The 27,750-nt window shown below is 48.4% G+C and overlaps 1 long non-coding RNA gene across 1 annotated transcript in view; it reads left to right on the top strand.

Moving 5' to 3' along the window:
* Positions 1-19,768: 19,768 nt before the first annotated feature.
* Positions 19,769-27,750, top strand: part of LOC134914423 (uncharacterized) — a 33,985-nt gene continuing 26,003 nt past the window's right edge. Inside the window, exons 1-2 of the long non-coding RNA XR_010177377.1 lie at positions 19,769-20,115; positions 27,535-27,688. This is a non-coding gene — a long non-coding RNA (uncharacterized LOC134914423). The remainder of the gene's footprint in view (positions 20,116-27,534; positions 27,689-27,750) is intronic.

The raw sequence follows: 27,750 nt of genomic DNA on the forward strand, positions 1-27,750 counted from the left end.
TCATTTATAAATCACAGAATCACGTGCACTTATAGTGCTTACATAACGTTACCTGTGCGCCCCCGTATCTATTGTTTATATATATATATAAAACGCAATATACCCAACTGCACTAGAGTGAATGGACAGCAGCACCTCTAGTAGATCCCCCCCACTAGCAAGGGACTCGAAGAAAGGGATATGAAAAACAATTCTGAGGGCGCTAGTGGTGTTTGTTAACAACCAAGTGAGAATAATGTGTAAGACAACTGTATAGTACCAGAAATCTAAAAGTCTTTGTAAAACACAAACTCCTTTAAATAAATAAAATTTATTTTACAGAACCACACATAAGAGCAGTTAAGCTCAGATTAACAGCAGATTTTACATTCATGTATTGATTGATCCAACATGAACAGGACAAAATAGCTTTTGTCAGATATTCATTCAGATGGTGGTAAATGAAAAACAAAATGACAGAACCCATTGCGTTTCGTCCCAAAGGACTTCTTCAGGGGCAAGTATCAATATTTATAGGCAAATATGATAATATGATATACAGGAGTATGTCGCTAGAAGTGTCAGTTTGTAATATTCTGAAAATAGATCGGTTTTCCATGTGGGAAATTACTACAGAATTAATTAAAATCGGATAAAAATCCTCAATCAATGAAGGTCCCTAACAGGAACTTTATATATGGTTACCAACGATTATATTGGACCAATGAAGCATATGAACAAAGGGAACACTATGGAACAATTACTGTTTCCAATGGGTGATAAATTGGATTCGCTGAACCAGCACCATAAATAATAGCAGCCTGGTGTGTGTCTGTATATACTAGGTGATTCATCGCGCCCTACGGGCGCTTTTCACACCGTCGTAAGGGGCTACGCCCCCTTAACCAATGCACGCCCTTGTGGTGTGCAATATTTTTATTATATTGAGTATTACCTCTAATCATAATTGTGTGAGTGGTTAAATATTGCACGGACAAAGGGCGTGCGATGGTTAAGGGGTCGTAGCCCTTTGCAACGGTGTGAACAGCACATGCAGGGCCTGATGAATCACCTAGTAGGTGCTGTGGTTGGGGGAGTGGCGGGTGCGGGGGAGACGCGGGTGGGGGAGTTGGTACAGGGGAGATACAGGTGGGAAAGGGGTGGTTGCGAGGGTGCCGCGGGTGAGGTTGGGGCTGCTGCGGTGGTGCCGTGGGTTGGGAAGGGGGTCCGGAGTCACCGCGGGTGGGGGAGGAGTGGTTGCGCCACGGGTGGGGGAGGGTACGGTGGTGGCACGGGTGGGAGAGGGGCAGGTGCGGGGGTGCTGCGGGTGGGGGAGGGGATTTGGAGCCACCGCGGGTGGTGGAGGGGGAGTGTGTGGGTGCCGCGGATGGGGGCCGGAGATACTGTGAGTGGGGGAGGGGCAGGTAATGCTTCTCCTGCTTCTCCTCCTGGAAGCAGCTAGGAGGGGGTCCAGGGGAGACTTGGGTGAGGGAGGGGTGGTTGCGAGGGTGCCGCGGGTGGGGGATGGGGTCCGGAGTCTCCGCGGGTGGAGGAGGAGCAGTTGCGCCACGGGTGGGGGAGGGTGCAGTGGTGCCGCGGGTGGGAGAGGAGCAGGCGCGGGGGTGCAGGTGGGGGAGGGGGTTTGGAGCCACCGCGGGTGGTGGAGGGGGTGTGTGTAGGTGCTGCGGATGGGAGCCGGAGGTACTGTGAGTGGGGGAGGGGTTGGTAATGCTTCTCCTTCTTCTCCTCTTGGAAGCCGCTAAGCTGCTGTCCTCCCTATGGCAGTGGCTCTCCCAGGGATTTGCACAGCAGCCAAGCAGCCAGTCACTATTGGTAGTGCCGGTGTCCCAACGCGCCGCATTACAGGGAAGAAGATGCACTCAATAAACTACAGCTCCCAGCAGCCCTTAGCGCCGGAATGCTTCGGTGCTAAGGGCTGCTGGGAGCTGTAGTTTATTTAGTGTGTCTACTTCCCTGTAATGCGGCGCCTTGGGACCCCAGTGCTAACAATAGTGACTGGCTGGCAGAAGTGACTGACTCGCTGAATCAATGTAAAAGGTGAGAGTGCTGTGCAGTGTCACTGACACTACACACCCACTGCTCTGCATAGCACTGTCACTTTTTACATTGATTTAGCGTCCAGACCAGTGACGTGCGGTGAGGTCACTGGTTGGGGAGGCACTGGCAGCTAACAAGCCCCCCCCCCCCCCCCTGAAAAAAAAAAAAAAAAAAAAGTGTGGTCCCCCGACACATCAGTAAAACCAGCACTAGGCAGAACCAGCCAGGGGGAGTAATGCCACAGCAGGGGAGACACTCAGTGTGGGGTCCCCCTGCCATAACATTAATCTGCCCCCCAGCCAGACAGCCCAGGGTTGGAATTCCTCGGAAAGTGGGAACCCCAAAAAATTAAAATGGGGTCCCCCCTCCCGAGCAATAACCAGCACTGGGCTGATAGCCCAGTGCTATGCCCCGCACCCCTGGTGGCGGTGGGTGCGGGGTTCATTGTGTGCTAATAGTGTTCTTTACAGGTGGCCTACAAGTCCCAGTAAGCCTGCCCCAGCATGCTGTCACTTGGAGAACCACAAGTGCCAGCATGCCCGGACACAAAGGGCCTGCTGGCACCTGTAGTCCACCTGCAAAGAATAGTAATATTGTTCTTTACAGGTAGCCTACAGGTCCCAGCAAGCCTGCCCCAGCATGCTGGCACTTGGAGAACCACAAGTGCCAGCATGCCCGGACATAAAGTGCCCGCTGGCACCTGTAGTCCACCTGTAAAGAAAATATTAAAATAAAAACACCACACAAGTCTTGAAAATAAGCTTTATTAAACTGGGTCTTCACCTGGGGGCGGCGGCCTTTAAGCTCTTTTGCGTGGCCGCCGCCTTCCCAGGGCTTCCGGCGTCTTCACCTGGGGGGGCGCCTCCTCCCCAGGGCTTCCAGCGTCTTCACCTGGTGGGCGGCGGCTGCTAAGCTCTTTTGCATAGCCGCCGCCCAGCCAGGACTTCCGGCGTCTTCATTCTTCAGGAGCTCTTCACAGCTCCTCCTCCGCCGTAGGACTGACTCTCCTCCGCCTCGCCGGAGGGGGCGAGGCGATGACGCGGCGAGCCGTGATTGGCTCGCGGCGGCCATCTTGAATTTCAAAAATGACGCTGAGGCGCCATTTTTGAAACTGGAACCGCTCCGCTGCCAAACTCTGCAGGATAAAGGTAATTTCTCTGACGTCCTAGTGGATGCTGGTAACTCCGTAAGGACCATGGGGAATAGCGGGCTCCGAAGGAGGCTGGGCACTCTAGAAAGATTTTAGACTACCTGGTGTGCACTGGCTCCTCCCACTATGACCCTCCTCCAAGCCTCAGTTAGAATTCGTGCCCGGCCGAGGTTGGATGCACACTAGGGGCTCTCCTGAGCTCTTAGAAAGAATAGACTTAGGTTTTTTATTTTCAGTGAGACCTGCTGGCAACAGGCTCACTGCAGCGAGGGACTAAGGGGAGAAGAAGTGAACTCGCCTGCTTGCAGCCGGATTGGGCTTCTTAGGCTACTGGACACCATTAGCTCCAGAGGGATCGACCGCAGGCCCAGTCCTTGGTGTTCAGTCCCGGAGCCGCGCCGCCGTCCCCCTTACAGAGCCAGAAGCAAGAAGATGGTCCGGAAAATCGGCGGCATGAAGACTCTGTCTTCACCAAGGTAGCGCACAGCACTGCAGCTGTGCGCCATTGCTCCACTCACACACTTCACACTCCGGTCACTGAGGGTGCAGGGCGCTGGGGGGGGGGCGCCCTGAGGCAGCAATAAAAACACCTTGGCTGGCTAAAATACCTCAATATATAGCCCCAGGGGCTATATATGAGGAAAATACCCCTGCCAGAATTCCATAAAAAGCGGGAGAATAGGCCGTGAAAAAGGGGCGGAGCCTATCTCCTCAGCACACTGGCGCCATTTTTCCCTCACAGCTCGGCTGGAAGGAAGCTCCCTGGCTCTTCCCTGCAATCTACAGTACAGTTAGAGGGAAAAGAGAGGGGGGACATTAAATTTGGCAGTATATATACATATATTATATGAAAAGCAGCTATTAGGGACATAACTCAGTTAGTCCCTGTATATATATAGCGCTCTGGTGTGTGCTGGCATAATCTCACTCTGTCCCCCCAAAGGGCTTTTGTGGGTCCTGTCCTCGTTTAGAGCATTCCCTGTGTGTCTGCGGTGTGTCGGTACGGCTGTGCCGACATGATGAATGAGGAGGCTTATATGGTGACGGAGCAGAGGCCGATATATGTGATGTAGCCCCCTGTGGGGCCGACACCAGAGTGGATGGATAGGTGAAAGGTATTAACCGACAGTGTCAACTCAATCCACTAGGAACATCCGTGACTTGATCCCGGCAATAAAAAAATGTGTTACACATTTCTGACATTAACCCAAGCACCTCTAAAAATGGGTTTTTAGGTTGGGGAGAAAAAACAGGCAGTGTTTTGTTCCCCCATCAGATGAATAAATGAAAGCGTGGGTTCCCCCGTTTAGAAACTGGTAATTTCTAAAGAGTTACTGATGGCGTACCCTTTCCCGCCAGGAGGATAAGTTACGCTGGGAGATATCCCCTAGGGTGGATAAGGCGCTTACACGGTTGTCAAAAAAGGTGGCACTAGACGGAGACCTGCAGAGCGTGCTGCTGCAGCGTGGTCGGTGACCCTGTCAAACATGAGAACATATTAAAGACGTCGTCTTATATATGAGGGATGCACAGAGGGATATTTTGCCGGCTGGCATCCAAAATGAATGTAATGTCCATTCTGTCGGGAGGGTATTAGAGACCTGTCCGGGACAGGTGATGCTGACTTTAAAAAGATTCTGCCTTATAAGGGTGAGGAATTATTTGGGGATGGTCTCTGGGACCTCGTATCCACAGCCACAGCTGGGAAGAAATATTTTTACCTCAAGTTTCCTCACGGACTAAGAAAGCACTGTATTATCAGGTACAGTCCTTTCGGCTTCAGAAAAGCAAGCGGGTCAAAGGCGTTTCCCTTCTGTACAGAGACAAGGGAAGAGGGAAAAAGCTGCACCTGTCAGCCTGCTCCCAGAATCAACATTCTTCTCTCGTTTCCTCTGAGCCCACAGCATGACGCGGGGGCTCCACAGGTGTAGCCAGGTACGGTGGGGGGCCGTCTCCAAAATTTCAGCGATCAGTGGGCTCGCTCACAGGTGGATCCCTGTTTCTTTCAAATAGTATGTCAGGGGTACAAGCTGGAATTCGAGATATCTCCCCCCAGCCGTTTCCTAGATTATGGCTTGCCGACAACTCCCTCAGGCAGGGAGGCTGTACTAGAGGCAATTAATAAGCAGTATTCCCAAAGGTAATACTCAAGTGCCCCTACTTCAACAAGGACGGGGTTACTATTCTACACGGGTTGGGGTACCGAAACCGCATGGTTCGGTGTGACCCATTTATATTAAAATCCTTGAACACATACATAAAAAATTCAAGTTCAAGATGGAATCGCTCGGGGCGGTTATTGCAAGCCTGGACGAGGGGGATTACATGGTATCCCGGGACATCAAGGATGCTTACCTGCATGTCCCCATTTACCATCCTCGCCAGGAGTACCTCAGATTGTGGTACAGGATTACCATTACCAAGTCCAGACAGGACTGTACAAGGCACCGAGGGTGTTTACCGGGGTAATGGCCGAAATGATGATACTCCTTCGAAAAAAGGGAGTTTTAATTATCCCGTACTTGGACAATCTCCTTATAAGGGCGAGGTCCAAGGAGCAGTTGCTAGTCGGGGTAGCACTATTTTGGAAAGTGCTACAACAGCAGGGTTGGATTCTAAACAGTCCAAAGTCACAGCTGGTCCCTATGACATGTCTACTGTTCCTGGGGATGGTTCTGGACACAGACCAGAAATAACTGTTTCTCCGGGAGGAGAAAGCCAAGGAGCTGTCATCTCTAGTCAGAGACCTCCTGAAGCCAAAACAGGTATCGGTGCATCATTGCACGCGAATCCTGGGAAAAATGGTAGCTTCCTACGAAGCAATCCCATTCGGCAGGTTCCATGCAAGAACTTTTCAGTGGGACCTGTTGGACATGTGGTCCGGATCGCATCTTCAAATGCATCGGCTGATAACCCTGTCTCCAAGGACCAGGGTATCTCTAAAATGGTGGCTGCAGAGTGCCCATCTTAAGGAGGGCCGCAGGTTCGACATACTGGACTAGGTCCTAGTGACCATGGAGGCCAGCCTTTGAGGCTGGGGGCAGTCACACAGGGAAGAAACTTCCAAGGACTTTGGTCAAGTCAGGTGACTTCTCTACACAAAATATTCTGGAACTGAGGGCCAGTTACAATGCCCTGGGTCAGGCAAGGCCTCTGCTTCAAAACCAGCCGGTACTGATCCAATCAGACAACATCACGGCGGTCGCCCATGTAAACCAACAGGGCGACACAAAAAGCAGGATGGCGATGGCAGAAGCCACAAGGATTCTCCGATGGGCGGAAAATCATGTGTTAGCACTGTCAGCAGTGTTCATTCCCGGAGTGGACAACTGGGAAGCAGATCTTCTCCGCAGACACGACCTCCACCCGGGAGAGTGGGGACTTCATCCAGAAGTCTTCCAAAGGATTGTACACCTTTGGAAAAGGCCACAGGTGGACATGATGGCGTCCCGCCTCAACAAAAAGCTATAAAAGATATTGCGCCAGGTCAAGGGACCCTCAGGCGATAGTTGTGGACGCTCTGGTAACACCGTGGGTGTACCAGTCGGTTTATGTGTTCCCTCCTCTGCCCCTCATACCAAAGGTATTGAGAATAATAATAAGAAGGCGAGGAGTAAGAACGATACTCGTGGTTCCGGATTGGCCGAGAAGAGCTTGGTACCCAGAACTTCAAGAAATTATATCAGAGGACCCATGGCCTCTGCCGCTCAGACAGGACCTGCGGCAGCAGGGGCCCTGTCTGTTCCAAAACTTACCGCGGCTGCGTTTGACGGCATGGCGGTTGAACGCCGGATCCTGAAGGAAAAGGGCATTCCGGAGGAAGTCATTCCTACGCTTATTAAAGCTAGGAAAGAGGTTACAGCAAATCATTATCACCGCATATGGCGGAAGTATGTTGCATGGTGTGAGGCCGAAAAGGCCCCAACAGAGGAATTTCAACTAGGTCGATTTCTGCATTTCCTGCAAGCAGGAGTGAATATGGGCCTAAAACTGGGCTCCATTAAGGTACAGATCTCGGCTCTGTCGATTTTCTTTCAAAAAGAACTAGCTTCAGTACCTGAAGTTCAGACATTTGTAAAGGGAGTGCTGCATATTCAGCCCCCGTTTGTGCCCCCTGTGGCACCTTGGGATCTCAACGTGGTGTTGAGTTTCTTAAAATCACATTGGTTTGAACCACTAAAACCGTGGATCTGAAATATCTCACGTGGAAGGTGGTCGTGTTGTTGGCCTTGGCTTCGGCCAGGCGAGTATCAGAATTGGCGGCTTTGTCCTGTAAAAGCCCTTATCTGATTTTCCATATGGATAGGGCAGCATTGAGGACTTGTTCCCAGTTTCTCCCTAAGGTGGTGTCAGCGTTTCACCTGAACCAGCCTATTGTGGTGCCTGCGGCTACTAGGGACTTGGAGGACTCCAAGTTGTTAGACGTGGTCAGGGCCCTGAAAATATATGTTTCCAGGACGGCTGGAGTCAGAAAATCTGACTCGCTGTTTATCCTATATGCACCCAACAAGCTGGGTGCTCCTGCTTCTAAGCAGACTATTGCTCGTTGGATTTGTAGTACAATTCAACTTGCACATTCTGTGGCAGGCCTGCCACAGCCAAAATCTGTCAATGCCCATTCCACAAGGAAGGTGGGCTCATCTTGGGCGGCTGCCCGAGGGGTCTCGGCTTTACAACTTTGCCGAGCTGCTACTTGGTCAGGGGCAAACACGTTTGCAAAATTCTATAAATTTGATACCCTGGCTGAGGAGGACCTGGAGTTCTCTCATTCGGTGTTGCAGAGTCATCCGCACTCTCCCGCCCGTTTGGGAGCTTTGGTATAATCCCCATGGTCCTTACGGAGTTCCCAGCATCCACTAGGACGTCAGAGAAAATAAGAATTTACTCACCGGTAATTCTATTTCTCGTAGTCCGTAGTGGATGCTGGGCGCCCTTCCCAAGTGCGGTTTATCTGCAATACTTGTACATAGTTATTGTTAACTAAATCGGGTTATTGTTGAGCCATCTGTTGAGAGGCTCAGTTGTTTCATACTGTTAACTGGGTTTCATATCACGAGTTGTACGGTGTGATTGGTGTGGCTGGTATGAGTCTTACCCGGGATTCAAAATCCTTCCTTATTGTGTACGCTCGTCCGGGCACAGTATCCTAACTGAGGCTTGGAGGAGGGTCATAGTGGGAGGAGCCAGTGCACACCAGGTAGTCTAAAATCTTTCTAGAGTGCCCAGCCTCCTTCGGAGCCCGCTATTCCCCATTGTCCTTACGGAGTTCCCAGCATCCACTACGGACTACGAGAAATAGAATTACCGGTGAGTAAATTCTTATTTTCCGCCGCCGCAACCCGCACCGCCGACGCTCCCGCTCCACCGCCGCATCCCGCCGCCCGCACCATCGCCGCATCCAGCTGCCCGCACCTCCTCCGCCAGCATCGCCCACACAGTGATTGACAGCGGATCCAGTGACGGATCCGCTGGCCAATCACTGTGGCCTCACTGACAGGGACGTGCTTTCATAGGTTGAAAGCACGTCCCTGATGGAAAGCGGCACCACTAATGGTGCCGCTTTCCCATATATTTTCAATGGGCTTTTACAGCCAATGGCTAGTCCCCGCCCGTGCCCACCCCCCGCTCCCCATACTTTCCCCAGTGACAACGGGAGGCACCACGATCGGTGCCTCCCAAACATATATACAAAACAGCAACGATAAGAATAATATTAAGAAGATACATATGGCACAGAATATGTGTCATATGCATCTTCTTTGTATTATCTTAATCATTATGACAGGGGAGGCACTGCCTCCCCTGCCTCCCCTGACTGCACGTCCCTGGTCCAGACATTACCCTCCGTGATATCACCCACTCTATCCGTTACATTAGCCATCTCGGAGCTTCCAGGCCGGCAGCACAGGTGCTGTGATGCGGAGTCAGGGCCTTTGGGGATCTGGGCGCAGCTGTGGCGAGGAGGCACTTATGTGACATCATCTGCAGAGGCGGCTCCGGGGCTCAGAGAGTATGCGGCGCAGGGAGGGCTATGAAAGCCTGCCGCTGCGCCGCTTTCATACACCTTTATGCCGGTGGCCGCAGCAGCTTTTGTTCCACCTGCGCCGCGGCTAGGGAGTGGGGATTGTTGATGCCGGAGGGGGCAGGCGGACTGGCAGCAGGACACAGGCCGCTGCAGCAAAAGGATTTTTCCCCCCTATCTACAGCCCAGAGACTTGTTGCAGATGCAGTGGCATACCCTCCAACTGTACCTTTTTGGCAGGTACAGTACCTTTTTTATATGGTCTGTACTGATTTTTGGCCCTCCAAACTTTCATTAAAAATATAGGAAAAGGGTTGTGGCCACGCCACTGTACCTGTGGCCACGCCCCCTTTTCACATTTGTAGTGATTTTTATGTGAAAATTGTTGGAGGGTATGTTGCTGCACATGCAGTGCGCCTATTTTGGGGTGTGGACCTGGAGCTGCAGCTCCATCAGCCCCATTGTTAATCCTGCTCTGTGAACACACACAGTAGCCAAAGGGCAGAGCCTCCCATTGGACGTAACCTGTGTGCGTTTCTTGCCCAATCAGCTGTGGCTGGGTGTGATAGACCTGCTGCTAACCCAATGCGAGCTCATAGCCACGTATCTCTAGCAATATAGCAGTCAAATAGTATAGCAGTGCTTTAGATTTATGTTAACTGGTACCTACAGTAGATGTCAGTGTGCTATTGTCCTACCATACTAACTACAATTGGGTCACACACCAATAAAAAAATAAAAGTAATAATAATGTTCTGGTTACTCCCAAAAATGTATATGAATTTGAGACCCCACTTTTTGTCCTAACAAAGAGACACTGCACATCAAAAAGTAACTATCAAAGATTTTGTATCTGGTGAGGTCAAGTTATCACAAAGTTTGTCTAGCATATATGCATTCACCTGTCCGAAACAAAGAACTGCAAAACATTTTTTGGCAGATCAGTTTCTCAGTAAACGCTGGACTTTTTTTCCAATTAAAACAATATATAATTTAAACCTTAGTAAAGATGTCCATGCAGATCGCCTAAATTCAGTATATCTCCTTTGGAGAACATTTTCCAGAAGCTCAGGGCAGAAGTGCCTTAGTGATAACCATCACTTATTGCTTATACCTTTACCACGTGAACTCTAGCAATCATGTTCATGTTACAACTGGTTATGAGGGGAAGAAAAAAAGATACCTAACCAGAGCTTAGCACCTGGCCACCTGGTGAAGCTGTAACGTGAGAGACACTGGCACCATTCCCACTTATGTATTAATGTACCACTTTCTAAGCTAAGCCTGGAGATACTGCTTTTAAAAAAATTAGTACTAATGACCACTTACTAATGGATTGCTGGAGCTCATGTAGCACAGTGAATGCAAAAAGGTTTGAAGAGTTTAGAAATAATTCTCAAGTCGCTGGATTGTTTCTTGACAAAAAGAACAATTTGTTTTCATCAGCAAAAGGAACCATCCTTCAAAAACCGAAAGGCCCAGGACAATGTAGTCTTTATGTAAGTACATCTCTGAAAGTATATCTACCACTTCCATCTATTTTAATGGTTCCTATTGACTAAACAGAAAAACATATGTATACATATTATTATGCTCTTAAACAGGGCCGGTGCTAGGGTGTTCGGCGCCCTCCTGCAAACTGTACATTTTGCGCCCTCCAACAGCCGCATCATAGTCATTGGCCCAAATTTATTAAGCCTTAAAAGGTGATAATGTGGAGACGGCTAAAGAACCAGCCAATCAGCTTCCTAATTGAGATGTTACAGGCTGTGTTTGAAAAATGAGAGTTAAGAGCTGGTTGTCTGGTACTTTATCACTCTTTATCCATCTCCACATAATCACTTTTAAGGCTTAAAACATTTGGGCCTATTAAAATGTGAAAAGAGTGATTGGTTGATGGGGAAAGGGTGAGAGTCAGTGTGTGACAGAGAGAGGATGACAGGAGAGAGAAGGTGACAGGTATAAGATTAGAGTCAGTGGGTGACAGGAGAGTCAGTGGGTAACAAGAGAGAAGTGACAGGGAGGGGGTAGCGGCAGGGAGCAGTGGGAGATGGGCACAGAGTGACGCTGGGAGAGGCAATGGATGCCAGTGAGAGGCGGAAGGTGACAATGAGAGGTAGAGAGTGACCAGCAGAGGGTGAAAAGAGAGGGTGACAGGGAGAGGGTGAGAGTTAGTGGGTGACAGGAGAGAGAGGTGACAGGGAAATGGTGAGAATCAATGGGTAACAGGAGAGATAGGTGATGAGGAGGCAGTGACGTGCAGAGAGGTGAGGCAGGAGGGCAGAGCCTTTCCTGTCATACTAACGTATAAGACAAAGGTTTGACTATACAAAGTATATGAAAAATACAAATAAGATATAAGAAATATCTTTTTGTATTATTCTAAGAATTTAGACAGTGCCTCCCCTGCTTACCTTATCTGCACATCTCTGATCAAAACTCACCAAATTTCCAGCAGTATATATTGCTGCACCCGTGTATAATACCCTTGAGCTCATATATTCTGTGTAAACCTTGCTCTGGTACTCAGGGGTGTTTCTACAGAGGAGGGGGCCCGTGTGCACCTCCGGGTGGGCCCCCTCCTCTGAACGGCACTGTAAACTCTGGCATTGTGCTGGAGTCTACTTTCCCTCGTCAATGCTGCGCCCGCCACTGGACTCCGGTAAGGTAAGTATTTAAATGGGTGCAATGTGTGCGGTGTGGGCCCCCCCTGGACTCAGGGGCCCATGTGCACCGCACACATTGCACCCATTATAGAAACGCCAATGCTGGTACTAGCTGAGCCATTTATCTCACCACACGTCCACGTACGGGTGTCAGATTACACACACGAATATCATACCAGCCCCCCTTCCCGCCCACACAAACAGGATACTACCCCCCCTCCCCAGACACATGAATAGGATATTACACCCCCCTCGCTCCCCAGACACACAAATAGGATACTACCCCCCCCCTCCCCAGACACATGAATGGGATATTACACCCCCCCGTCCCCAGACACACAAACAGGATACTACCCCCCCTCCCCAGACACATGAATAGGATATTACACCCCCCCGTCCCCAGACACACAAATAGGATACTACCCCCCCTCCCCAGACACATGAATAGGATATTACACCCCCCTCGCTCCCCAGACACACAAATAGGATACTACCCCCCCTCCCTCCCCAGACACATGAATAGGATATTACACCCTCCCGTCCCCAGACACGCAAATAGGATACTACCCCCCCCTCCCCAGACACATGAATAGGATATTACACCCCCCCGTCCCCAGACACAAATAGGATACTACCCCCCCTCCCTCCCCAGACACATGAATAGGATATTACACCCCCCCGTCCCCAGACACACAAATAGGATACTACCACCCCCCCTCCCCAGACACATGAATAGGATATTACACACACACCCCCGTCCCCAGACACACAAATAGGATACTACAACCCCCCCCCCCTCCCAGAAACATGAATAGGGTACCCCCCCTCTGTTTATCTGCAGCAGAAGTTACCTGTCTCAGCTCTTCTGTGGCTTGTTGCTAGAGATACAGGCTGCTACAGGCTGGCTGCTCCTATTCTCATGATGACAGCTTGCCTTGCTCCTCCAGACAGTGCACACTGCACAGTCACATGTACATCATGTGACTTCCTGTGTCCCCTCTCTGAATCCAGCACTGACGGGAGGAGAGAGAGGGGGGCGGTGCTGAAGACTGCCGAGTCTTCGGTGAAGCAGGGGAGAGAAGAGAGGAGTTTGGGGAGGGTAGATGCTAGAATCAAGTGGGCTAAGGGACCTTTTCCGTAAGGGGGAGGAGTTACGCCGCAAGGGGGAGGAGCTAGGCCAGCGGGATAGTTCCTCTACTATCCACGCCACCAACTATTACCTTTAGTAATTAGGTGGTGAGCGAAGCGGAGCGGAGCGAGCCACCGTGCCCGAAGCGTGGCGAGCGAAGCGAGCCCGCGAGGGTACTTTTCGGGTACCCTGTTCGCCCGTAGCTCCTCCCCTTGGTGGCATAGCTCCTCCCCTCAATACGTCACAAGGTCCCTTCAGCCCCTCCGATATAGAACCAACCGTTTGGGGAGGCGACGTTGCTGCCTGTGTTCCAGCAGACATGAGCAGAGAGAAGGAGGAGAGCGGGTGGGAGCCTGACTCACAGGAGGAGATCACGCTGAGTGACAGAAGAGCTTCTGTTCACACTTGCGGCGCCGCTGCCTGTCACAGTGTGACAGGTGGTGCGGCAGCCAGCAGAAACACGGCGCATCAGCAAGGTAGCAGAGTGGGGAGAGCGCCTCTCCAGAGTGACGCCTCCCTGCTTTGCAGACCTTGCTGAGCGGGTAGCGCCGGCTCTGCTCTTAAATAGTTAATATATTGTCTGTCATTTTATTTTTGTCAGAAGTATGTCTTATGGTGTATTTACAGATGGTAATGCATTGTTTTACCAAATTCATTCCCCAGGAAACTCCAACAGTGCATGTTTTCCAGGTCTCCTCACAAAATCACAATGTAAATAATTTATTCCACCTGTGGACCATTTATAACGTGTCAGTAATGTGAATAGACTGTGCTTCAGCAAGGAGATTTGAAAAACACACCCCGTTAGGGTTCCCTGAGGATTTGTTGGGAAACACTGGGGTAATCAGTGTTGTCCTATCCAGGGCTCAAGCGTAAGCAGATTATGTGTTGATCAGGAATGTAGTCATGTGACCGGCGGTCAGAAGACCTGGCCAAATTCGCACAGCGGTGGGATCTTGCTGAAAAGTGTTCAAAACCCTATAGGATAGCGAGCATTTTTAGGCAAACAGGGGTGCGAATCAGCCGCGCAATGGGAGCGAGTCAGGCTACCGTTGCCGTTCAAATGCTGCGGAAACTGCAATCACCCCCTTTGACAGCAACTGAATTCAGCCCTGTGGCTCACTACATATTATCTATCCAGTTTCAGAAATGCATATCTCCACAAAGACATGCCAGTACAAGTTATTTCTACCTATTTGTATTTGCTGATCCAGTACATGTGTCACCCACATGTATCTGTGGGGGACAAAATGCAGTGCAGTCTGTTTTTTTTTTTTTACCTAATTAGGATTTTGTAAGCATTTTTGCCACAGTTATGCACAATGTGCTTTGTTACAGGAATTAATCTTAATGCCTTAGAGACCGTGGTACATAAACATATCCACAAAAAAGTTGTTAATCCTCAAACTTCTGCTTCTAAGAATTGCATAATGTATTGCTTCAGGAAGGGTGCTTGCATGTGGTTTTTCAAATGGGTGGTATTTAGGTTGCCGGCTGTTGGGATCCCGGCGCACAGTATACCGGCGCCGGAATCCCAACACCCAGCATACCGACATCTTTTCTCCCTCTTGGAGGTCCACGACCCTCCTGGATTGGAGAATAGATAGCGCGCACCACCGTGCCCGCAGCGTGGCAAGCGCAGCAAGCCTGCAAGGGGCCCATTTGCACTCACCAAGCTGTCGGTATGCCGGCGGTCGGGATTCCGGCGCCAGTATGCCGGCCCCTGGGAGCCCGGCCGCCGGCATACCATACTACACTCTTTCAAATAACTAAAGTTTAGAGTCACAACTGAAAAGGGGTTCTCAAAGTAGCCTATATATCTCCAAAGCTTTCAGGCTACTACAGTGTGCTATTGGGACTATCCTAAATAGAATGGGTACATAAACAGCATAAAATGCAATAAAATCCTATAAAAAAAAAAGTATAAATGACACATGAAAAGTATAGATGCCTGTTACACGGTGCTTTGAGTGTTCAGATAAACCAAAACACTCTTTTTTAGAGAAGACTCAAATGACAGAATACCTGCATGACAGCCAACCAGAACATGATGACAGGCAGAGGAGTTCGCAGGGCGGCATTGCGGTGGCGTGATGGCGAAAACGGGGGTGGGTCTGGGTAAATTTTGGGATGGCCGCATAATGTCACATGCGGCCGCTATGACAGGTTAGATTGCTGTGCTGCACTTGCCTTCACAGCCAGGCTGCGCAGGCAGGGGGTATCACTTATTTTGTGGGGATAGCGATTGCAATTTAATTGCGATTGCATCGCTGGCGGCCATTAGCATGCCTTTTCCTGTGCTGGGCGGCCCACAGCATGCGAGTGCTAGTAGTTATAGTTTTGTTAAATTAGTAAAACTGCAACTGAAGCTGAATAAGGTCCTAAATGCTTTAAATTCCCCAAAAATGTTAGTATGTCACAAAGCATCTATTGCTGTACCTTTTGCTGGGAAACAAAACGAGCTGAACGGGTACAATGTCCTTTTCAAGAATGAGAACATACCCGCGCCCATTTGTCAACCCGACAGATATAGACTTCTCCACACTGCTTGCCCAATATAGCAGGTCTGTAAACCAGTCTACGGATGAACTATTGACATTCACAACCTCTGCAGAGAAAAAAAAGAGAAGCAAGGGGACTCTTAGCGCTTGCCTCGCTGCTGGCATTCTGGCGGGTGGGATGCCACTGTCGGGATCTTGACAGCCGGCATCCCGCCCGCCAGTAAATAGTATGTAACCCAATTTTCTAATCTGACTTAGCCACTTTAGGACATTGATAGTTTTCTTTTGTTTGTTTCTTAATTTTTTTGTAAGTGATACAAACCATTATTTATATTGATATTTGGAAGGTACGCTGATCTAGCTTACAATTACAGTATATTGCATCCTTTCAGTAGGCACTGTAGGTATAGTTTTGCTGGATTGTGTGCCTGATTGGGCAAATCACAGCAGGGGCTTGGGCACATAAATATGGAATTTGGATAGGGCTTATTTTACTCTACATTTTTTCTTTTTCTAAAGAAGGAAGATGTGCTAATGAAATCTAGTTTCTGCAAAAGAGTTGTGTTACAGTATATCACTTTCTTACATCATGCTACTAATTAAAAACATCTGCAAAGGAACACTGCAGAATTTCAGTCAATCTGGAAATTCCCTACAAGGACTAAGAATGCCGTGGGCCTAGGTGAGGGCACAAGGAGGGTTTTACAAAATGAAGTGCTCCATGCCACCCCAACATATGTACAAGTGAGTGAAGGAAAGCAGATTTATTCATGATGTGTCTGCAGCCATGTTGTTCTGCATGTTAATCATGCTTTTAACCATTTCTTTTGTTAAAGGTCTTTGGAATAATATACCACATGACTCCTGCTTTAAGCCAGGAGACCAAGAAAACAGCTACATACTGTAGGTGACGCATCTGGAAGACAATGTTGCCTCTATTATATATCATAAAGATATGTGACCAGGTATTTCTATGGCTGCAAGGTACAGGATATGGTACTTTTACACAGGTAATAGAAGTCCAAATTAACGCCAAATATCCTTCTTATTATTACGAGATATAGCAAGCTATCAATTATTTTACTAAAATTGTAATTGTAGAATAATGAAAATTAATAAGTGATGGGGAATAAAGTTCTATGAAATAGGCATAAGTGTAGAGAATTATAATTCTTCATTTTATATAGTAAAGCAATTTGCTCTTAGAACAGAGGTTGCTGCAAACGATGAACTCTGGAAGTAATGGAGGCTACTGTTTGAGTAAATATGAGTTACTGTTTTTTGTTCTTTACGATATGTAAAGCATGTCAGCAGCAGTGAGATGGTTAACATGCTGTAATAAAGAAGCTTTGTAGTGGAAGCAAACACTGACTCAGGACCTCTCCACTATGGCTTTATTTTGTCAGACCAGTAACCATTACACAGTAAATGTTCATGGCCCGTCACTAAGCAACAGAGATCTACTCCCTAGTCACCGGCCAGCTTACCCGGCATCAGTCAGACAGTTAAGTAGCCCAGACAGCCTTTTGAACCTTAAAGTCCTCCTACCCCTCCCTGACTGACAGGCAAGCAACACACCCACCCTGCCCTGGAAGGCATGACAATATCATGTTCAGTCCAAGCCGTATGCCCATGTCCTTGTTCCTCTTGGTTTCTCTGCATCCATTGTAATGGAGCATGGTCCGGTTATAAGGAAAATTCTCTCCCCAGCAAATTGTACCGAAGTGTGCCTATGGCCCACTGTATGACCAGGCACTCCTTCTCTACCGTAGCTTATTTTTGTCCCCTTGTTAACAACTTCGTGCTCAAGTACAATACGGGGTGCCCTACACTCTCGCTCTCTTGGGAACGTTCCAGGAAGTATAATCGCTCATATGCAGTCCACAGTCCGGAAATGGATTCACGATGCGGGTCACGGGGAGGATGTCACGTGACCGCATCTTGTTGTTGAGGAGCAATGCTAAGTATATGCGCTCCCTGACTCGGATATAATATGATAATGCTAGCTATTGAAAGTTCGTCAGGTGATCATATTGATATTGCGTAACCCGGAAGTATTGTTTCTGAGAAAGAGAAATATACTTTTTAATAAAAACCGAATAGTAAATTGACATTATTATCAATGAGTCTGTGCTGTAGTCCCAATAGGGCTTAATATATTAAGTGTAGATACATGTGTTTTAATAGGTAATTTATTTATTAAGATGGATTGGATGAACAGGTGCTGGCTAATTGGCAGCCATTAAGGGTATAAATACCTTACTAGTACACGTTATGTCACCTTTGAAAAAGCTGCAGTATTTGCAGCAAAACGCGTCAGTTGCTATTCCCGGTCACTTTTACAAAATTGGATGCTGCCTTTCATGTGCCCGGACCAATACTGGACTTCCAATCAGCTTTGCAGAATTACCTCTTGATGAACAGATCCGCTTTTGGGCATCATTCTCAACGCTGCACTCCATACTAAAGACACCATATTCTGGTGGGGACCCAAGACCCCGGACACCTTATACATATACAAGGGACTCCTTCAATGGACTATGTCTCCAGCGGTGCATATATGGTAATTGTTTACTTGGACTGTGCTATCAGTTCCTAACAAATTTTCTGTACACCTATCTGCAATCCAGTTTATACTGAAAGGAACGGACACTATAAATTGAGCAGCCTGAATTTGGTGACCTCTCTCCTTCTCACCAACAGAAGGCAAACAAACCAACAAGATGACAGAAGGACTGCGTTACATCCACAAACCTCAGGATCATTATGTGGCCTCCCCTCACCTCTACCATGAGAACTCCAGGACCAGGCTTACCACCTCTCTGGCTGAGAACATCAAGTCTGCCCCTGGGCCTAAACCTAAAGATGAGCAGGGAGCTGTGGGGGGAGAACACCAGGACCATGCTCAGCAGGGACATCTCCATTTGTCCTGAGGGTGCTATCCACATTCTCATACCCACCCGTACTATTATCAAAATGATGTTATCCCAATTTTCCTTCTGACACTGGTTACCTGCAATTGTTCGTTATCTCCCCTTTTGCTATATATATAATATATATATATATATTATTATTTTTTTCATTTTTTTCTCTTCCACCCCACTGTGTGCTTTTCCTGTAATGTTTACCTCCACTGATTGCACCCGCTGCCATTGCGCCCTACATACAGGGTACATCATACTACTACACAAGTGTCAGTTTTCCCATATATGTACTGGGCCCATGTATGGCTCACCTCTCACAGTGTAACCTTCGAAGTGCGCCCAACATGGCTGCCCGATATGGTACGCTTGTGGATGGGATGAAAAATACATGGACCTGGTGGTTTTGTCGAAACCCTACTCTGAACTTTAGGAGTCTGAAATCACCCCCATTTTGTGTCATCTCTACTAGGGGTGGACTATTCCACCCTTGGTAATCCTACACTGAGCGCCCAAGGTGGCTGCCGCACCTGATACCTTGTGAGGGTGGAATACACCACCCTTGGAAGTTATTACCCAAAATACCTACACCAATCCTGCATTATGCTTTCTGTGTGCTTAAGGTTTTCTTTTACTATGTTTGTGTGGCTTATCTATTGCTGTCTTATTTAAATATTCTGTATTATGTGCATTGTTTTTGATGTCTGTAAAGCGCCTTGAGTCCTGTTGGAGAAAGTGCGCTATATAAATAAAATGATTATTATTATAATATTAATTTTAAAGTAATTGTTGTATGCTTGTTTTTATTAAATGTGAACCTCTCATCCCACCCATCTGTTTTTTCATAATTTTCTACCATTAGCGCTGCTATTTTTTATTTGTTTTTTTTCTCTGGTCTCTGAAATGCCCCTCATGGAAGCGCTGAGCTTGGCCTGGTCTGGTACTGCTGACACAAGCATCTCGGTCTTTAAAGTTGAGTACACCAACGACGCCCTGTCCTCGAAGTCTATATATACCCACTGGCCCGCACTGAACAAGTATGATACCAGCTTCTCCACTCAGACTTCTGGCCATTTCACCCTACTGTACATGCCATTCTTTAGAAGGTGGCGAGGTAGGCTTCTGTTGTCATCAGCTGACATTTTCTGAAACTCCTCTTAGAGCCTGGCTGTTGTTGCTGACATTGCAGTAGTAGCAGCCATTCATACCACAATTCCTACTGCTGTTGTATCTTGCTGGAATTGCTACTGCACACTCACTATATTTCCTCCAGTTTTGGCTTCTTTATGGGCTGGGAAGTGGAAACTATCTTCCCATAGCATTCCATGCACTGACACTACTTGTGATAAAGAAGCTCTGTAGTGGAAGCACACACTGATTCTGGACTTCTGCACTATGGTTTTATTTTGTCAGGATGACCTCAAACCAGTAACCATTACACAGTAAACGTTCATTGCCCTGTCACTGAGATCTACTCCCTAGTCAATAGCCAGCTTGCCCGGTTTGTGTGATACAGACAAATAGCCCAGACAGCATTTTATACCTTAGAGTCGTCCTCCCCCTCCCCGACAGGCAAGCGACACATTGAACCTGCCTTCATAAGGAAGTGTCTTATCTTGCTCTGTTTTTATCAGTCATATGCTTTCAGATGTGCCAGACAGGGGAAAATGCACTGAAATCAGCACGCAGGTAAGACACACTATTTTTTGTCCTTCAAATGCATGCTATTCCCACAGTGCGTAAGATTCTTAATACTGTACTCCTTCTGTATATACTAATATATTTAGATGTTATTGAGAATCTCCGTAAAGTTAGAAAAAGCAGAAAGCGTAACCATATAAAGAGAAGATCAGACTTCTAAAAGCTGCATTAATTTCTAGTATGTAACAATTTAAAGTAGTGGGTACATTATTCTTTTATACCCAAGTTTCTGCAGCGGGGTACGCTGGGATTCCACAGGGAATACATTGGGGTGTAGAGTTGGATCTTGATCCAAGGCACCAACTGGCTAAAGCTTTGACTGTTCCCAGGATGCATTGCATGGCCTCCTCTATAACCCCGCCTCCGTGCACAGGAGCTCAGTTTTGTAAGTTGGTGCCTGCGCTAGGCAGCCGTGAAAAGAGCTTTTTTAGAAGACTTCAAGGGCTGCAGCAGTTTCTATGTCATTATGACATGCTGTGCTGCGGCTCCATCACCTCCCTAGCAGCGCTGCATACTCCCACGGCCGGGTTCCCGGGTACATGCAGCGGAGACGCACCCGTCCACAGGCAGACTGCCGCTGACGCTCTCCAGGATCGCGTGGCTGCACATCAGGGAGGAGGTAAGAGGGTACCCCAGGAGACGGACCGCGCCGCTGGCGTGGACACTGTACTGCACAGGGACCCCACTATATCCACCAGGGCAGGGAGCACAGATCGGATTTTAATAAATCCGTTTCACATAGGCTCCACAGTACCCAGTGGTGAGGACCAGCATAGGGGATAAGGCACTGACCTGTAACCCCTCCCACAGCTCCGGGCACCATCTACTGCTGGTGTTCTCGCCCTGGAGCTGCATTTAACTCCCTCACTCCCTGACAGAGATTTCGGCGCCATCTTTATACAAGTAGCTGAACTGATCTCCAGGACTGCAGGGCAATTTTGTCTCCTCTGTAAATCAGCCTGCCTCATCAGCGCTGTGCATTTTCAGTCACTTAAGTATTCTACACGTCATTTTAGACAGTGTTAGTTAAGAATAGAGATGAGCGGATTCGGTTTTACTCGGTTTTACTCGGTTCTCAAAACCGAATCTTATTGGCTATCCAAAACACGTGACATCCGTGAGCCTATAAGATGTCGTTTTGCGAACCGAGTAAAACCGAGTAAAACCGAATCCGCTCATCTCTAGTTAAGAACAAGTGTACTTCTACCTGAATATTTAGTACAAGCATTCTGTGATATACATCCAGTATCTACTGTGCATTGTTATATCTATCTATCTATCTATCTATCTATCTATCTATCTATCTATCTATCTATCTATCTATCTATCTATCTGTCTGTCGCACAGCACTGGAGACTTTTGTATCGCAGAAAAAGACCTGTATTATAGATAGATGTTTTGGAGCTTACGCCCCATCCTCAGTACCATACAGTACTATTATGTATGGTACTGAGGATGGGGCGTAAGCTCCGAAACGTCTATCTATAATACAGGCCTTTTTCTGCGATACAAAAGTCTCCAGTGCTGTGCTTTATGGAAACGTGTCTGGATTTACTCCGGCACAGAGACTAGTTGTGACTATATCTATGGAGTGCGGGCTGTTATGGATTCTGTATATATATACATATATATATATATGTAATTTTACTAGTCCAGTGCAGTTTTATTGTTTATCTGAAATAACTTCTGCATTGTACCTGTGACTGAGTGTGCCTGTAGCTGCTGTGTGGATTTCCTTCTCATGTATCACCCTTATTGCTATCACTATATTCTGTACCCTGGGAGGCTAGGTGCGTCAGGGACTCATATTCAATATATAGTGCTACTCAGTCTATACTGTTTTGTGTTTCTTACTGTGTATTTCAGTCACCTCATACCACTTCAATTCTGTTTGTGTCCTGTATTTACTGTCACATAAATCAGGGGGCTATTTGCAGGTATTGTGTTTGTCTGGCTATAGTGTACTGTTACGCTCTAAGCATAGGCGTGCGCAGAACATTTTATTAGGGGGTGCACCGTCGGAGGGGTGTTAAGCACCACCTACTGGGCGTGTCTAGCACGCCTATTGGGTGTGTCTAGCACCGCCTATTGGCACTCAAAGCAATATAAACATATGCCCCCATAGTGCCAGATACATATATGCCCCCAGCGGTGCCCCTTACGCTATACCCCCAGCGGTGCCTTATACACATATGCCCCCAGCAGTACCAGATACACATATGCCCCCAAGCGGTGCCAGATACACAAATGCCCCCAGCAGTGCCAGATACACAAATGCCCCCCGTGGTGCCAGATACACAAATGCCCCAAGCTGTGCCAGATACACAAATGCCCCCAGCGGTGCCAAATCCACAAATACCCCCAGTGGTGCCAGATCCACAAATGCCCCCAGCGGTGCCAGATCCACAAATGCCCCCAGCAGTGCCAGATCCACAAATGTCCCAGCGGTGGCAGATACACTTGCCCCCAGCAGTGCCAGATCCACAAATGCCCCAGCGGTGACAGATACACTTGCCCCCAGCAGTGCCAGAAACACAAATGCCCCCAGCGGTGACAGATATACAAATGCCCCCAGCGGTGCCAGATACATATGCCCCCAGCGGTGCCAGATACATATGCCCCCAGCGGTGCCAGATACATATGCCCCCAGCGGTGCCAGATACATATGCCCCCAGCGGTGCCAGATACATATGCCCCCAGCGGTGCCAGATACATATGCCACCAGCGGTGCCAGATACACATGCCACCAGCAGTGCCAGATACATATGTCCCCAGTGGTACCAGATACATATATGCCCCCATTTGTGCTCACCCTACTGCTGCCAGTGCCGCTGATTCCCGCCTCTGATGCTGAGGGGAGGTGAGCACACCGCGCGTCTCTCCTGAGGATGGGGAATATACTGATCCGTCAGACACTGATACAGTTGCTTCTGACGAGGAAAATACAACTCAGGTTGATGTTCCTGACCTAGTGGAGGATATTAAGCTGATTCTACAAATTGATGATGAGATAAATCCCACTACTGAGTCTAAGAAACCTGATAAATTCAAACGTCAGAAGGTTACTAAAGTAGTTTTACCACATTCTGACCATTTAATTGACATTAATCAGGAATCCTGGTCATCTCCAGGAAAGAAATTCTCCCTGTCTAAGAAGATGCTAGCTCGTTATCTTATCCCTGCGGAGTTGAGTACCAAGTGGGAAACTCCACTGCCGGTGGACTCTCATGTCGCCCGTCTTGTGGTGTCATGTACTCTGCCTGTCACCACTGTCACCTCACTGAAGGAACCGAGCGTGTGTAGGGATGCCTGAAGTCTATTTACTCACTTACCGGTGCTGTACATAGACCCACTATGGCAACCTGCTGGGCCGCAAAAGGAATTGAAGCATGGGTTCAGGCATTTGAGGATGAGCTACCTCTGGATATTTCTGACACTGCCAGACAATATCTGTCTCACATTACCACAGCCTCCCACTATATAATTTCAGGAGGTGGTCTCTGAGGCAGGTGTAATGGTGGCCAAGGCGTCTAGTACGTCTATTCTGGCTCGCCGAATTCTGTGGTGAAGGCCCTGGAAGGTGGACCTAGACTCCAAAAAGACATTAGAGGTGCTCCCTTTTAAGGGAGACATCCTATTTGGAGAGGATCTTAATAAGATTGTGACTGACTTGGCGTCTGCTAAGACTGCATTCCCCCCAAAGTTCTAATTCTTCTGCTCTGAAGGCAAAGAGTACTACTTTTTGTTCCTTTCGAACTCTAGGAAAAACAAAGGGTCAGGCATACCCGGGCTCGTGCTTCCCAAACCACTAAGCCCAAAACAAAACAGTCTTGGGCCGCCCGTCAACCTGCTTCCAAACAAGATAAGCCTGCTGCATGACGGGACGGGCCTCCCTCTCGGGGATCCCAGGGTGGGAGGCCGACTTCTGCAGTTCGCCCAGGCCTGGTTAAAGACCACTTCAGATGCCTGGGTGCGGGAAGTTGTCTCTCACGGGTACGCAATCTGTTTCAAGAGACGTCCCCCTCACCAGTTTTGCTTGACAGTTATCCCTTCGGATCCGTTCAAAGTGCGAGCTCTACACTTGGTTGTGCATTCCCTCGTGGATACAGGTGTGGTAGTGCCGGTACCTCTGTCACAGAGAGGTGAAGGATGCTAACTGACCCTGTTTCTAGTACCGAAACCAAATGGGTCTTTCCGGCCTATACTCAACCTCAAATCATTGAACAAATTTGTGAGTGTCCAAATTCCATATGGAAACTCTGCGCTCTATTGTACTGGCCATGGAACCCAAGGACTACATGGTATCCCTGGACATACAGGATGCTTACCTGCACATTCCTATTGCCATGTCGCATCAGCAGTATCTGCAGTTTGCTATTGGCAACCTACATTATCAATTCCAGGCCCTGCCATTTAGATTGACCACGGCCCCTCGGATCTTCACCAATTAATGGCCATGATGACGACTCATCTTCCTTGTCAGGGAATCAGGATCCTGCCGTATCTGGACGACTTGCTGATCCTGGCGAACTCCCAAGATGTTCTCCTCAGTTATCTGGACCTGACTGTTCAATTCCTACAAGCCCATGGGTGACTCATCAACTGGAAAAAGTCCTCCCTGGTCCCTGCTCGGAGCATGGTGCTCCCCGGGGGCACTGCTGGACACACACAGCCAAAGACTGTCCTTGTCTTTGGAGAAAGTCCTGAGACTTCAGGACAGGATCAGATACTTCCTCTCTCGCCCAAGAGTGTCGATACACTCAGCGATGCAAATACTAGGCCTTATGGTGTCGGCTTTTGACATGGTAGAGTACGCTCAATTTTATTCCCGCCCTCTGCAGAGGTTAATCCTTTCCAAGTGGGACGGCCTGCCTCATCGGATCAGGTCTCAAATGATCTCCTTGACTCCGGTGGTTCGTCTGTCACTGAGCTGGTGGCTACAGGACCAACAGTTGAGCAGGGGCCGTCCCTTCTGGCTCCCCAACTGGGTCCTACTGACTACGGATGCCAGTCAGTGGGGTTGGGGCACGGTGCTAGAGCAACACTCTCTCCAGGGTCGGTGGACCAAGGAGGAATCTCTCCTCCCGATAAACATTCTGGAATTGCAGGCAGTGTTCAATGCTTTGACTCTTGCCCTTCCTCTGATACAGAACAGGCCTGTTCAAGTACAATCAGACAACGCCACCACGGTGGCATACATAAATCATCAAGGAAGCACTCGAAGCCGTATGGCAATGATGGAAGTGTCAAAAATCCTTTGTTGGACGGAACGCCATCTGCCTGCAATATCGGCAGTGTTCATTCCGGGAGTCCTCAACTGGGAAGCGGATTTCCTCAGTCATCAGGACGTGCACGTGGAGTCTTCATCAGGAAGTCTTTCAACTCCTTGTGGACAAGTGGTGCCTACCAGATGTAGACCTGATGGCATCTCGACACAATCACAAAGTTCTGGTCTTCGGATCAAGGACAAGGGATCCTCAAGCAGCATTCGTGGATGCACTGGCAATTCCGTGGAACTTTCGGCTGCCCTACGTGTTCCTTCCAGTGTCACTCCTGCCCAGGGTTCTGGGGAAGTTCAAACAAGAAGGAGGAACACTACTTCTAGTCACTCCAGCGTGGCCCAGACGGCATTGGTTCTCAGACCTACAGGGTCTGTCGATAGAGCGTCCTCTTCTACTTCCTCAACGCCCAGACCTCCTCGTTCAGGGCCCTTGTGTCTACCCGGACCTGGCCAGACTGGCTTTGATGGCGTGGCTCTTGAAGCTTCACTCCTGAGATCCAAAGGATTTTCCGAGGCGGTTATCCAAACTATGCTAAACCGCAAACCGGCTCCTGCGCGGATTATAGGGGCTGCAATTCTTACTTCACCTGGTGTTCTGCTAAGAATTACGATGCTTACAAGTTTAGTACTTCCAGGCTTCTGGCTGTTTTGCAACAATGCCTGGACTTAGGACTTCGTCTGGCCTCCCTCAAGGTTCATATATCTGCCTTATTGGTGTGGTTTCAGCGGAAAATTGCGTCTATTCCTGACATTCATACATTCCCCCAGGGCAAATTCAACCTCCCTATGTCCCTCCTGTGGCTCCTTGGAATTTGCCTGTTGTCCTGAATACCCTGAAGAGTCTCCATTTGAACCTCTTAAGACAGTGGACCTTAAATGGCTCACTGCCAAGGTCCTCTTTTTGCTGGCTATTGCCTCTGCTAGAAGGGTTCCGTCCACCCTTTCTGATATTTCACCGTCCCCGGGCGGTTCTTAGAACTCGCCCAGGTTATTTGCTTAAGGTGGTGTCATCTTTTCACCTTAACCAAGAGATTGTGGACCTGGCCTTTATCTCTTCTGACTTGTCCTCCAAAGAGCGGTTTTTGGATGTGGTACGGGCTCTCGGAATATACGTGGAAAGGTCTGCCTCTATCAGGAGGTCTGATTCCCTTTTTGTACTTTTTGGTTTTCACAAACGTGGCTGGCCTGCGAACAAGCAAACCTTGGCCAGATGGATCAGAATGGTGATTGCACAAGCTTATGCGCAGGCCGGGCTCCCGGCTCCTGCTGCTATTAAGGCCCATTCTACTCGGTCTTGTGACCTTCTTGGGCAGCCCGCCGTGGCGCATCCGCAGAACATTTGTGCAAGGCGGCTACGTGGTCCTCATTGAACACGTTCATTAGGTTCTATGCTTTTGATACTTCCGCCTCCCAGGATGCTTTCTTTGGATGCCGGGTTCTCATACCCGCTAAGGTGCGTCCCCTCCCTTGAGAAACTGTTTTAGGACATCCCCAATGTATTCCCTGTGGAATCCCAGTGTACCCCGCTGCAGAAAAGGAGATTTATGGTAGACTTACCATGGTTAAATCTCTTTCTGCGAGGTACACTGGGTTCCACAGGGCGCCCACCCTGACGCACTAAGCTTCTTTGGGTTTGTATGGCATTAGCCGCTGGTCCCTTCTCCTGTCGCGAGAATGTGGTTCTATGTGACTAACATCTGACATCTCTTACCTGCTAGTGCATTGGACTGGTTAACGAAACTGAGCTCCTGTGCACGGAGGTGGGGTTATAGAGGAGGCCATGTAATGCATCCTGGGAACAGACAAAGCTTTAGCCTGTTGGTGCCTCAGATCAAGATCCAACTCTACACCCCGATGTATTCCCTGTGGAACCTAGTGTACCTCGCAGAAAGATATTTAACCATGGTAAGTCTACCATAAATCTCCTTTTTACTTCTTTGATACACAGAGATCCACACAAGGACTCACATTTACAAATAACACTCACTGAGAGTGACTGACACACAGAATTACACTGATATTCAGACAGACATAGTAGTGTGACGGAGTTGCTTCCCACCAAGTCACGTAAACTATGTTAATGCTCTGCAAGGGATTTAACCAACATTTCTGCTGCTGTCCTCTAGGCTCCTGTTACAGCTGCGGCAAAAACTGAATTGGTGAATGCAACATATAGAAAGTCCCAATGATGTGACTTCTGATGTTTTACAACCCATGCTTTAGACTTGAGAGGCATAATCATGTACAAAGCACTATGGAGATGCTTCACATTAAGAAAAGGTAAATGCAGGACAGATGCTATTATTAGGTAATCCTAAGTGGTCATTTAAGAGCACCAATGC

This window comes from Pseudophryne corroboree, chromosome 1 (assembly GCF_028390025.1).
Source record: "Pseudophryne corroboree isolate aPseCor3 chromosome 1, aPseCor3.hap2, whole genome shotgun sequence".
NCBI classification, from domain to species: domain Eukaryota; kingdom Metazoa; phylum Chordata; class Amphibia; order Anura; family Myobatrachidae; genus Pseudophryne; species Pseudophryne corroboree.